The sequence below is a fragment of the Grammomys surdaster genome, unplaced genomic scaffold (genome assembly GCF_004785775.1).
Source record: "Grammomys surdaster isolate TR1022 unplaced genomic scaffold, NIH_TR_1.0 125852, whole genome shotgun sequence".
In the NCBI taxonomy this organism is placed as follows: Eukaryota; Metazoa; Chordata; class Mammalia; order Rodentia; family Muridae; genus Grammomys; species Grammomys surdaster.
In genome coordinates this window covers 2,798,478-2,811,010 of record NW_021620678.1, presented here as the reverse complement: position 1 = coordinate 2,811,010, position 12,533 = coordinate 2,798,478, and positions in this window count along the sequence as shown.

Genomic DNA, 12,533 nt, shown 5'->3' with positions numbered 1-12,533 from the left:
GGCTGTCCTGGAACTCACTCTGTGGACCAGGCTGGCCTCGAACTCAGAAATCCGCCTGCCTCTGCCTCCCAAGTGCTGGGATTAAAGGCGTGCGCCACCACTGCCCGGCTGCAGTGTAACATTTTAAAACAGAAAACAATTTCAAATCAAGTATGGATCAACATTTTCATCCTTTTTCTTTGTTTGATTGGTTTGGTTTGTGACACTGGTTTCTTTGGGTGTCCCTGACTGTCCTGGAGATCACTCTGTAGACCAGGCTGGCTTGGAACTCAAAAGATCCACCTGCCTCTGCCTCCTGAGGGCTAGGATTAAAGGTGTGCACTAGGCTGGGCAGTGGCAGCGCATGCCTTTAATCCCAGCACTTGGGAGGCAGAGGCAGGCGGATTTCTGAGTTCGAGGCCAGCCTGGTCTACAGAGCGAGTTCCAGGACAGCCAGGACTACACAGAGAACTCTGTCTTAAAAAAAAAAAAAACAAAAAAAAAGGGGGGGGGGAAGATGTGCACTAGTGCTCGTGAATACAGATACAAAAATCAAAGGTATCAGATCTCCTGGCACTATAGCCTTTATGAGCCACCTAATAAGGTTACTGGGAAAAGAATACCAGTCCTCTGCAAGAACACACTGATCCATCCTAGCTGATCCATCATCTCTCAGTCCAATCCCTCCCGCTCATTCTACTTTTTTTTTTAAGATATATATATATATATATATATATATATATATATATATATATATATATGACAAGTACATTGTAGCTATCTTCAGACACACCAGAAGAGGGCATCAGATCCCATTACAGATGGTTGTGAGCCACCATGTGGTTGCTGGGAATTGAACTCAGTACCTTTGGAAGAGCAGTCAGTGCTCTTAACCGCTGAGCCATCTCTCCAGCCCACTCATTCTACTTTTAAGACAGAGTCTCATGCTGTATCTTTGGCGGGCCTGAAACTCACTGACTGTATAGAGCATGGGTGGTCTTTAGCTGCCTCTGTCTCCTGAGTTCTGGGTTTAAAGGCATGAGTGTGCCACCCACTAATAATCCTTGGTTCAATTGTGCTTTGTCCCAGCTCAGCTTTCTCTGAAGATCTGATGGGCCAGACATAGAGTACACATCCGTAATTCCAACGCTTGTGAGGTTGAGGTTGAGGTTGAAGGTTCAATGGAAGTTTGAGGCTAGCACAGACCATGTAGAGCTCCAGGTTAGCCTGGGATACAAAGCAGGATCCTATCCTGTCTTAGAGTTCTGAATGTAGCTCAGTTTGCAGAATACTTACCCAGCAGGACAGTAACTGTGTCATGGTGGCACCATGACCTCCATACTAAATCCAGTCCACTTTGGAATTCACAAGAGCCTGTCTCAAAAAAAACCATACAGGTAGCTGGAGAGTTGGCTCAGTGATTAAGACTTGACTTTCCCAGGAGACCTATTAGGCCTTGGACAAAATTACAGCCCTCTTCTGGCCTCTACAAATACCATCCTACCCCCCAACTCCCCCATCTTTCTCCTGACAGAATATATTCACACAGACAGACAAGATAGACAGCCACATAAATAGAAATTAAATAAATCTTTAAAAAAAAAAACAAAAACAAACAAATGGGCTGAAAAGATGGGTCAGCAGTTAAGAGCACTGGCTGCTCTTCTAGAAGTCCTGAGTTCAATTCCCAGCACCCACAAAGCAGCTGACAACCATCCATAACTGTAGTTACAGATGTAGCTATATACCCCACAGGATCCGAGTCTTCCTTCTGGTGCGTGCAGACATACATGCAGACAGAATACCTATATACATGAAATAAATAAATAAATAAATAAATAAATAAATCTCTATGACAACAACAAACAAAAAACTGGAAGCAAGGACTACACAACTAGAAACAAGGAAGAGATTCCGCCTCAAGCAAGTAGAAAGGAGGACAGATAGCTGAGGCTATCCTCCGATCTTTCTACCCTAGGCTAAGCTAAGCAAGCATTGTTACTCATGCATCCTAGTACAGTACAAACTCGGGTGTTCCCACCCGTGCACACACAAAGAGAGCTAGCTGACACCTTACTTATAACTCTGGGGGAAGCTGCGCCACCACTGCCCGGCAAAACTGCAGCAGCTTAAGAAGACAGGCTAAGGATGATCAAACAGGACTTTGCTCTTGGTGTGTGGATACATGCCTTTAAACCAAGTATCTGGGAGGCAGAAGCAGGAAGATCTCTGAATTCAAGGCCAAAATGACATGTATAGCATAAAGTTCCAGACCAGCCAGGCGAGCAAGGACTGAATAACAACTTAAGTGCCAAAAATCTGGTTAAGCACAGATTAATATTCTTTTGTGTGTTTTACGAAGTTCTTATCATGTAACCCTGGGGCTGGCCTGGAACTTGTTATGTAGAACAGGTTGGTTTTGAACCTACAGATATACACCTAACTATCTCCTTAGTGCTCTGACTAAAGCCATGTATCACACATGGCTACGTTTAGTGTTCTTTAAAAAGGAGTGCCAAGGAGAAGGTTTTTAATCATTCCTTTAAAATCGTTTGTAACTGGGAAGTGGTAGCCCACATGTTGAATCCTAGCACTTAGACAAGAAAGGCAGGTGGAGCCGGACAGTGGTGTCCCATACCTTTAATCCCAGCACTTGGGAAGCAGAGGCAGGTGGATTTCTAAGTTTGAGGCCAGCCTGGTCTACAGAGTGAGTTCCAAGACAGCCAGGGCTACACAGAGAAACCCTGTCTCAAACCGCCCCCCCCCAAAAAAAAAAAAGAGTTGTCCTTGTCTATAAGAGTTCCAGGACATTAAAAAAAAAAAAGAGTTCAGTTAGAGCTACACAGAAAAAGAAATAAAAGCAGACAAACAAAACAATGACAACAGTAGCTTGTTTGTTTAAAAAAAAACCTGTCTTGAAAAACAAAAACAAACAAAAAAACTGTTATTGTTGTGTCTGAGTGTGGGACAACACATACTACAAAATGCATGTAGAGTTCAGAAGACAAGTTTTAAGAGTTGGCTCACCACACCACATTCCAGAACAGCCAAGATTACACAGACAGAACAAACGAGAGTTGGTTTTCTCTCCCCACAGGGGTCTATGGGACTTGAACTCAGGTCTTCAGACTTGCATTTAAAAGCACTAGCTGTTCTTTCAGAGGACTCAGGTTCCATTCTCAGCACCTATATGGTAGCTCATAACTGTCTACAACAATAGTTTCAGGGGATCTGATTCCTTCTTATGGTCTCCATGAACACCAGGCATGCATGTGGTGTGCAAATGTATATACAAGCAAAACATCCAAACACATTTTAAAAAAAAAAATCTGCCTTGCAGTGGTAGCAGTGTTGGTGTCCAACTTTAAACCCAGCACTCAGGAGACAGAGGCAGGCAGATCTCAGTTCAGGGCCAGTCTGGTCTACAGAGCAAGTTCCAGGACAGCCAGGGCTACTGTGTCTTGATAAACCAAAGCCCAAAACAAAAACTTATAGAAACAAAACCAAGAGATTTGTTTATTATTGATTTTTGTTTGGTTTTGCAGTGTGTGTATGTCTAACACCCTTTCCCAGGAGAAGACATACGCAATGAAGAAACAACTACCACTTCTCCTAAGGTACCAATGACAAATCAAGGCACAATTCAACCAAAGTTCATTGTGGAAAACCAGTGAGTTCATTGGGCTTCCTTACAGAGAAGTTACTTATGGGAGTGTCGGTGTCTCTCCCCCAACAGACTGTACCTGAAAAGCCATTACCTAGCAGGGATGGAGGCTTTTTCTTAACCCAATAGATGAAATTTCTTTAGTTTTCCCCAGACCACATACTCTAGCCCTACCCTGATGCCACGTTCAGTTCAGTTAAGGCACAGTTTCGAGTAATGTGTGATAAGGAGAAGCTGGATACTCAGGTGAAGAGTCCCCAAACCTCCCAACCCTCCATTGGGGGTGTAAACAGTCAACAGGTCCAGCTGGATCTTTTGCAAGGGGGTGAAGCTGACTTCTCCAAGATGGTAGTTGCTTGACTTGAAGGGCAGTCAGGAACAATGAATGTGCTTGTTTGAGTGTGTAAGTGTGTGCAAGTATGCTTGCGTGTACTTGCTCATAGAGAAAGCCAGAGGTCTACATCAGGTGTCTTCCTCTGCTTTCATTTATGAGAGAGGGATTATCACTGGCCTGGAACACACTGACTGGTCAGACTGGTTGCCTAGGTAGCACAAAGGTCCACCTGTCCCCACCCAGCAGCATTATCATTACATACAAATTAATTATAAAGAAAAGGAATATCTCCCAAGATATATGCTCTGGGTAAGGAGAACTGTACTGGTAATGCAACTCAGTGGGAGAGTACTTGGCCAGTATGTACAAGATCTTAGGTTCAATCCCCAGCACTACAAAAAAAGAAAATAGGCAGACAGAAAAAGAATGCTGGGGTTAGAGAGATGGCTCAGCGTTAAGTACACTAGCTGCTGTTGCAGAGGCCCCAGGTTCACTTGCCAGCATCCATGCTGCTCACAGCCATGCCTACGGCCAGTGCTGGGGAGTCCCAACACCCACTTCTAACTTCCTTAGGTACCAGGTACACATACAATGCACAGCCATACACATAGGCAAAACAGTCATATACAGAAAATAAAATAAATGAATATAAAACAAATGTATTGGATTCTTTTTTTTTTATTTTAGAGGTAGAGTTGGAGACGAGGTTTCTCTGTGTAGTTCTGGCTGTCCTGGAACTCAGTCTGAAGACCAGGCTGGTCTCAAACTCAGAGATCAGCCTGCTTCTGCCTCCCATTTGCTAGGTTTGAAGGCGTGCGCTACTGCTGCCTGGCTGAATTCTTATTACAGGCCAGGCTAGGGCTATGGTCTGAAGGTACAGTACTGAACTAAACAGAAAATATGACTATATGGAGACACACACTGAATCCAGCAAAGCGGCCATGTGTGATAAGCTCTATGACTGGACACACAAAGACACAGGTAGCAGGGACACCCGGTGGTCTTATAGGTGGGAAGGAGGCCTAAGATTTACTTGGAGTAGTCTTGGGAGCAGATTGGCACCAGAGAGAAAGAGAGACAGAGACAGAGAGACAGAGATAGACAGAGGTAGAGAGAGAAACAGAGAGAGAGAGAGAGAGACAGAGAGACAGAGAGAGACAAAGAACCAACCAGCGGAAGTGGTTTTAAAGGAAGAGAAGCTCCAGTAGAGGAAACAACATTTTTGGAGAGAACAGAGCAAAGTCCATTTGAGGAACTGAAAGAAATTCTGTGCAGCCGGAAATAGACATGAGCCTGTTTAGAAGAAGCCATGCAAGAAACCAGGTATAATGTGGAGAAAAAAAAAAACCGAAAGGGACATGACCAGCTGGGCGTGGTGCTGCATGCCTGTAATTCCAGCCGGTGGGAGGCAGATGCAGGAGGATTGTGGTAAGTGTGCAAGGCATCTATGCTATATAGTGAGTTCTAGGGCAGCTTGTGTTATAGAGTGGGACTCTGTCTCAAGGGGGGAAAATCAGTTAAGAAGCTTCTGCAGAACAGGGCAGTGGTGGTGTACACCTTCAATCCCAGCACTTAGGGGACAGAGGTAAGGAGATCTCTTGAGTTTGAGGCCAGCCTGAGCTACAGAGTTCCAGGACAGCAAGGACTACACAGAGAAACTCTGTTTCTGTCCCAAAAAAACAAACAAAAACAAAACAAGAAGGCAGAAAGAAGGAGGAGGGGGAGGAGGAGAAAGATGAAGAGGAAGGGGAAGAGAAGGAGAAGCAGCAGCAGCTTTAGGAGGAGGAGGAGAAGGAGACGAGGAGAAGGGGAAAGAGGAAGAAGAGGAGGACAAGAAGCAGCTTTATCATAAAGAACAGTGAGCCTGTTCACACCAAGTCTAACAATTTGATGTAATTGTGCAGTAATTGAAATCCACATGGTGGAGAGAGAGAACTGACTCTTGACGGTCCTCTGACATACCCATTCTGGAATGGCTGCCCTCTCCCCAATAAATAAATAAATGTAAAAAAATAAAAAAAAAAGTGGTTTTGTTTTGTTTTTTGCTTGTTTGTTGAGACAGGATTTTTCTGCTTATCCCTGGCTGTCCTGGAACTTGTTCTGTAGACCATGCTGGCCTCAAACTCACAGATCTGCAGCCTCTGTGTTCAGTCTCTGTGCTGTTTGAATTGGAGAGGCCTCCATTTTTGAGCGCTTGGTCACTAGGGAGTGGCACTACTTGACGGAATTAGGAGATGTGACCTTGTTGGAGGTAGAGGAATGCAGAAAACCTAAAAGAGAACCGATGCGATAGCTCAGTGGACGAAAGTGCCTGACACTAAGCCTCAGGACCCAGGGTGGTAGAGGGAACAGGCTCACAGTTGTTCTCTGACCTTCAGCCTCACACCATGGCAGCCCCGTGCTCACATGCTTTTACACAGTTACTTACACTCACATAAATAAATAAATAAATAAATAAATAAATAATAAATAAGTGATTTTTTAACAAGGGGATGACTAGAAACATGGCACAGTAGATAAGAGAATTACTGATGTACTTACTGGTGGGCCAGAATTCTAGAACTCACATCTGGCAGGCTGCTTCCATGCTCCTGTGACCCTAGCTTCAAATGATGTTTATATGCTTCCCTTCTGATCTCTGGGCACTTGCACACACATACATATACACACATAAGTAAAATATAACACTGTGTTAAAAGATTATTTTATGTACATTAATACTTCACCTGTATCATATATATGTATATATATATACATATATATATACATACATATATGTATATTTGCAATACTTGAATAACTAGGGCCCACAGTGGCCAGAAGGAAGCAACAGATCCCCTAGAACAGGAGTTACAGATAGTTGTGAGTTGCTGTGTGGTGCTGGGCACTAAAGTTAGGTCTTCTGCAAAAGCAATTGTTAACTTCAACTGGTGGTTTGAATAGGAATGACCTCCATTGCCTTATGTATTTGAATGCTTGGTCATTAGGGAGTGACAGTACTTGACAATGGTTAGGTATGACCTTGTTGGAGTAGGTGTGGCCTTATTGGAGTAAGTATGTGTGTGGGGGGGGCAGGCTTAGGAGTTTCCATGCTTAAGTTAATTCCAGGTCTCTCTCTTTCTGCTACCTATATGTCCATTGTAGAACTCTCAAGCTCCTTCTACGGCACAACATCTGCCCGCAGGCTACTATGCTTCCTGCCACGATAATGTACTAACTCTCTAAAAACTGTAAGTCAGTCCCAATTACACACTTTTCTTTATGAGAGTTGTTGTGGTCATGGTGTCTCTTTACAGCAACAGAACAGCCACTAAGACAGCCTCTGAGTCATTTTTCTAGTCCCAAATATAATAAATCTTTAGAGAATAAAGAACAGGAGCCAGGCAGTGGTGATGTGCACACTGTGAATCCCAGCACTCGGGAGGCAGAGACAGGAAGATCTCTGAGGGCTTGCCCATCATGGTCTACTCAGCAAGTTTCAGGACAGCCAGGGCTACACATAGAAACCCTGTCTCAAAAAAACAAGACAAATCAAACCTTCTAGACATGATCACACTTTCTAACCTCAGTACTTGGGAGGCAGAGGCAGGTGGATCTCTGTGAGTCTGATGCCAGTCTGTTTCATGTAGTGAGTTCCATGCTAGCCCTGGGCTACATAGTAAATAAATAAACCCTGCATTCAAAAGGGTGACCACAGACTGCCTATGCCCTGGTCAGTGTTAGCACATGGAAAGGATGCTACAAAGATGTGCTCCATGATTGGAGGAAACCTCTGGGGTTTTCCTATGCTCCTTTCCCTTCTTGCTCCTGTAGCAATGTGGTGCCTTCTAGAAGCTGCACTGGTCAATGACAGGAGATGCTGTACTTAGGTCTTTAAGGCTTGATGTTATTTCCAGATATTTAGGTGTTGTCAGCTGATCTCTGCCATGTAGGCTAGGCAGCACCTCAGCTTTCAAGAAGAAGCTGGAACATGGTGCTCTCAAGTAGGAAATCACTGAAGTAACAGCACCCTGTTGTGACTGACTCCTGAACCAAGCATCACCTGGGAGCTTGTAAGAAGTTTTCAAGTGTTTGTGGATTCCAGAGGGCCATAGAACAGACAGTGAGGTCACTGGAAGGAGCATCACTCAGCTGCTCCCTTCTTAGAGCATCATGATACAACTTTTTACTCTGCTCACAAATTGAGGCCCAAGCCTGGGAGATTCCAGCAGGCCAAGCTATGATACCAATAACAACATCAGAGGGTTACTTCCAGGCCCACATCCACAGGCTTATATCTGGAATGACTCTGTAGTAACACAAGAATTTCTCTTGAATTTGTAGCTAACTTTTCTGCCACCTTGTTAACCACTGTGCAACAAACACATAGAATTTTTTTTTAAAAAGTAAAAATAAAAAAAATTTTTAAAAAGAAAGACATAGTTGGGCATAATCCCAACACTTGGAAGGCACAGATAAAAGGAGCTCTGTGAGTTTGAGGCCAGCTGTGTACACAGCCAGCTTCAGGACAGCCAGGACTACACAGAGAAACCCTGTCACAAAACAACAACAGGCAAGCAAGCCAGGCATGGTGGCACATACTTCCCAGCACTGGGAAGGTAGAGACAGGTTGATCTCTATGAGTTCAGGGCCAGTCTATGAGTTCTAGGCCAGTTAAGGATATATAGTGAGACCCTGCCAGAAAAAAAACAGTCAAACAAATAAATGTGACATAAAAAGTGACAAAGCAAAGGAGGGTAAAGAACTTCCTTGTGACATGTGGCACATAGTAGTCTCTTTTTTGTTCTTTTTTCTAGACAGGATTTCTCTGTGTGGCACTGGCACTCACTATCCTGGAACTCATTCTGTAGACCAGGCTGGCCTCTAAATCTGCCTCCCGAATGCTGGGATTAAAGCTGTGTGCCACCACCACCCAGAATATTTATTTTCTTAGAAATAATATTTAAAGCCATTTGTCTAACTGCCAAGTTCAGGCTTCTAACCCATCGCCTAAGATGTCCTAGGTGACACCCAGGTGTCAAGTCTGAATAACTTAACGGTTAATGATCTTAGTTTTCATCTGTTTATGTGTGGGGGTGTATGTGTTGCATATGTGTTCGTAAGTGTGTGACCACATATGTGTTCTGGATCATGTAGTGGCCCAAAACTGACATCAGAGGTCTTCATTGAATATTCTTCACCTTTTTCACTGAAGGACGGTCTTCCCATTGAGTCCAGAGCATGAGGATGCAGCTAATCTACCTAGGCAGCTTGTCTGGGGATTTCATCTCTCCTTTCCGAGTACTAGGATTACAAAGAACTGTGCCTTGGTGTTTTCATGGGTTCTGGGGATCTGAACTCTGGTCCTCAAGCTTTCAGGGCAAAGATTGTTCCTGTTGAGCCATCCCCCATCCAAATATTATTTATCAAGAGAAAATCCAAGAAAGAAAAAAAAATTGAAAGGAGATGTGAGTATTTGAATATGTAAAGTCACTGCCTGATGTCCAAGTGATTAAATACCATAAAGTACTGCTGGGTGCAGGAGAGGGAGAGAGAGAGAGGAGCTGGAGAGAGTCTTCTGAGTTGAGAACTGTGACTGGTACGTCATTAGCATAGCAGCTGTGGCTGAAATCAAAGAAAGCAAAGTCGTCTGAGAGACCAAGAAGAAAGTGAAGAGAAGACTTTTGAAACAAAAACAAACAAACAAACAAAAGATAGGCTTTTGGTTTCTGTTTTATTTTGCTTTTGTTTAGTTTGGTTGTTGGTTTGGTTTAGTTTTTCTAGAAGGGGTTTGTGTGTGTGTGTGTGTGTGTGTGTGTGTGTCTTTGTGTGTGTCTGTGTGTTCGAGAATGTGTGTGTGTGTGTGTGTGTGTGTGTGTGTGTGTGTGTGTGTGTGTGTGTGTGTAACAGCCCTGGCTGCTCTGAAACTCCCTCTGTAGACAAGGCTAGCCTAGAACTCACAGAGAGCCACCTGCTTCTACCTCCAGGGTGCTGGGATTAAAAGCATGTGCCAGAATGGCCTGGCTCTTAGTCTTTTAAGCAGGTGGCTTTCAGAATGAACTACTATTTGTAGGAGATATAATTCCAGCAACAATCTGCAATCTTCGTTTGGAAAATCAGTTGGTGAGAAATCAAAGTACTTGAATATGGCTTTGAATTTCTTTAGTCTGAGGGCTCCAGAGACAAAGGAAAGGGCATCTCTGGATCTCTATGAATTGGAGGCCAGCCTGGTCTACATGGGGGTTTCCAAGACAGCCAGGACCATATAGTGAGACCTATAAACAAGGGAGGGAGGGAGGGAGGGAGGAAGGGAGGGAAGGAGGGAGGGAGAGAGGGAGGGGAGGAAAGAGAGAGATGGAAGGAGGGAGGAGGGGTGGAAGGAGGGAGGAAAAGGAAAGGAAACCAATGTTTGCGTTCTGGTCTGCCAGATATCACCAAACATTGTGCTCCAGGGTCTACCTTGTTAGCTAACCTTCAGCTTGAATGGATTGAATCATGGCTAAGAGATGATTAATAAAACACGCCTTTGGATGTGTGTGGGACCAAAGGTCCAGAGAGGATAAACCTACAGAGGGGAAGAGTCACCCAGAATGTGCTCAGCATCATCCCCTGAACTTACCAGATGAAGCAATTATCCTCCTTCCTTCCTCCCCTTTCTTCTCTCCTCTCTTCCTTTACCTCCTTTACCTCCGTTACCTCCTCCTCCCTCTGATTTCCCCCCTCCCTCATTCTCCCTTCCCTCCTCCCCTCTCCGCTCCCATTTTATTCTTTTCTCCCTTCTTTACCTCCTGTCCTAACCTCCCAGTACCAATTATGTGACCTGTTCATCTTTACAACACTCTCCCCACCACAATGGAATGAAACCATGAGGCAAAAATCAGTCTTCGTTTCTTTTTGGGTGTCAGGCATCTCACCACAGTTATAAATGAACACAGGCGAAGCCCAGGAGCACAGACACAAACCAGAAACCTCTCTAAACCTGACCTCATGGGACTTAGTGACCAGTATTAGAGTGAGCCGAGTGAGCCAGTGCTGTAGAGAAGCAGGGTGGGGCTGGCAAGATTCCTCAGTGGGTAAACCACTACCCCATATGTGCTTCTTAGTGTTTTGTCTACTTGACCCTAGCTAGAGTGATCTGGGAGAGGAGAGGTTAGCTGAGAAAATGTCTCCCTAAGAAAGGCCTTAGGCAAGCCTGCTTGAGCATTTTTTTCTTGATTATTTATTGATGTGTGAGGGTCCAGGCCATGGTAGGAGGAGCCTGGGTTGTATAAGAAAACAAATCGGCCTGGCATAGAGGCTCAAATTTTTAATCCCAGCACCCCTGAGGCAGAGGCAGGTGGATTTCTGTGTTCTAGGCCAGCCTGGTTTACAGAGAGTTACTAGACAGTCAAAGATACACAGAAGAACCCTGGCTGAAAGAAACTGAACTGAACAAAAGGAAGGAAGGAAGGGAGGGAAGGAGGGAGGGAGGGAGGGAGGGAGGGAGGGAGGGGAGAAGAAAACATACAGAGCAAACCAGGAGGATCAAGCCAACAAGCAGGCTCCTCAGTGGGCTCTGTTTCAGCTCTTGAAAACAGGTCTTCAGGTCTTGCTCTGACTTCCCTCATGAAGAACTATAAGCTGTGAGGTAAAATAAACTCTTTCCTCTTCAGATTACTCTTGGACATGGTTTTTAGCACAGCAATAGAAACCTAACTAAGATGCCATGCAAGCCTAAAGACCTGAGTTCAACCCCCAAAGCCGCTTCCAGGTGAAATGGAAGAACTGACTCTACAAAGTTGTTCCCTGCCCTCCCCACATGCATACATCATGGAATGACTGACACTCCTCCTCCACACATGCCTACATCATGGTGTGAACCATACCCCTCCTCCGCACATACATCATGTACATATATAATAATAATAAAATGAGAAAAGACAGTATGTTGGGTACAGGATACTTAGGAAGCACAGCATAGACAAGAGTCTAACAAAACAAGCAGGGAGAGTTTCCTTAATAGATGAACCTTAGCCGGGCGGTGGTGGCGCACGCCTTTAATCCCAGCACTTGGGAGGCAGAGGCAGGTGGATTTCTGAGTTTGAGGCTAGCCTGGTCTACAGAGTGAGTCCCAGGACAGCCAGGGCTACACAGAGAAACTCTGTCTCAAAAAAAAAAAAAAAAAAAATAGATGAACGTTTAGTGACAGAGAACTTAGGGGCAGAAGAGCATTGGAGGCAGAAAGGCAGCATGAGGAAACGGGGAGGGATGTGCTTGGAAATTGTAAGGAGCACAATCATAGGTGCTTGTGTGAAGGAAGAAAACAGAGTCTGACAGCACAGTTAACCTCACCAACTGGAAGACAAAAGAAGACAGATCGTGGTGACTGTAAGGCCAGCCTACACTACATGGTCCCTGTCTCAAAACAAAACAAAACAAAACAACCTTACAGTTAAGTGAAGTTACTGTTAAGCCACTAACCATACCCAGCATTTGTGGCATTTCTGGGTTCTGGGGAGCCCAGCTTCCAGTCTTCAATCTTGCATAGCAAATACTTCAACCCCTGAGCCTTCTCTCCAACCCCCTCCCCCCCCCCCC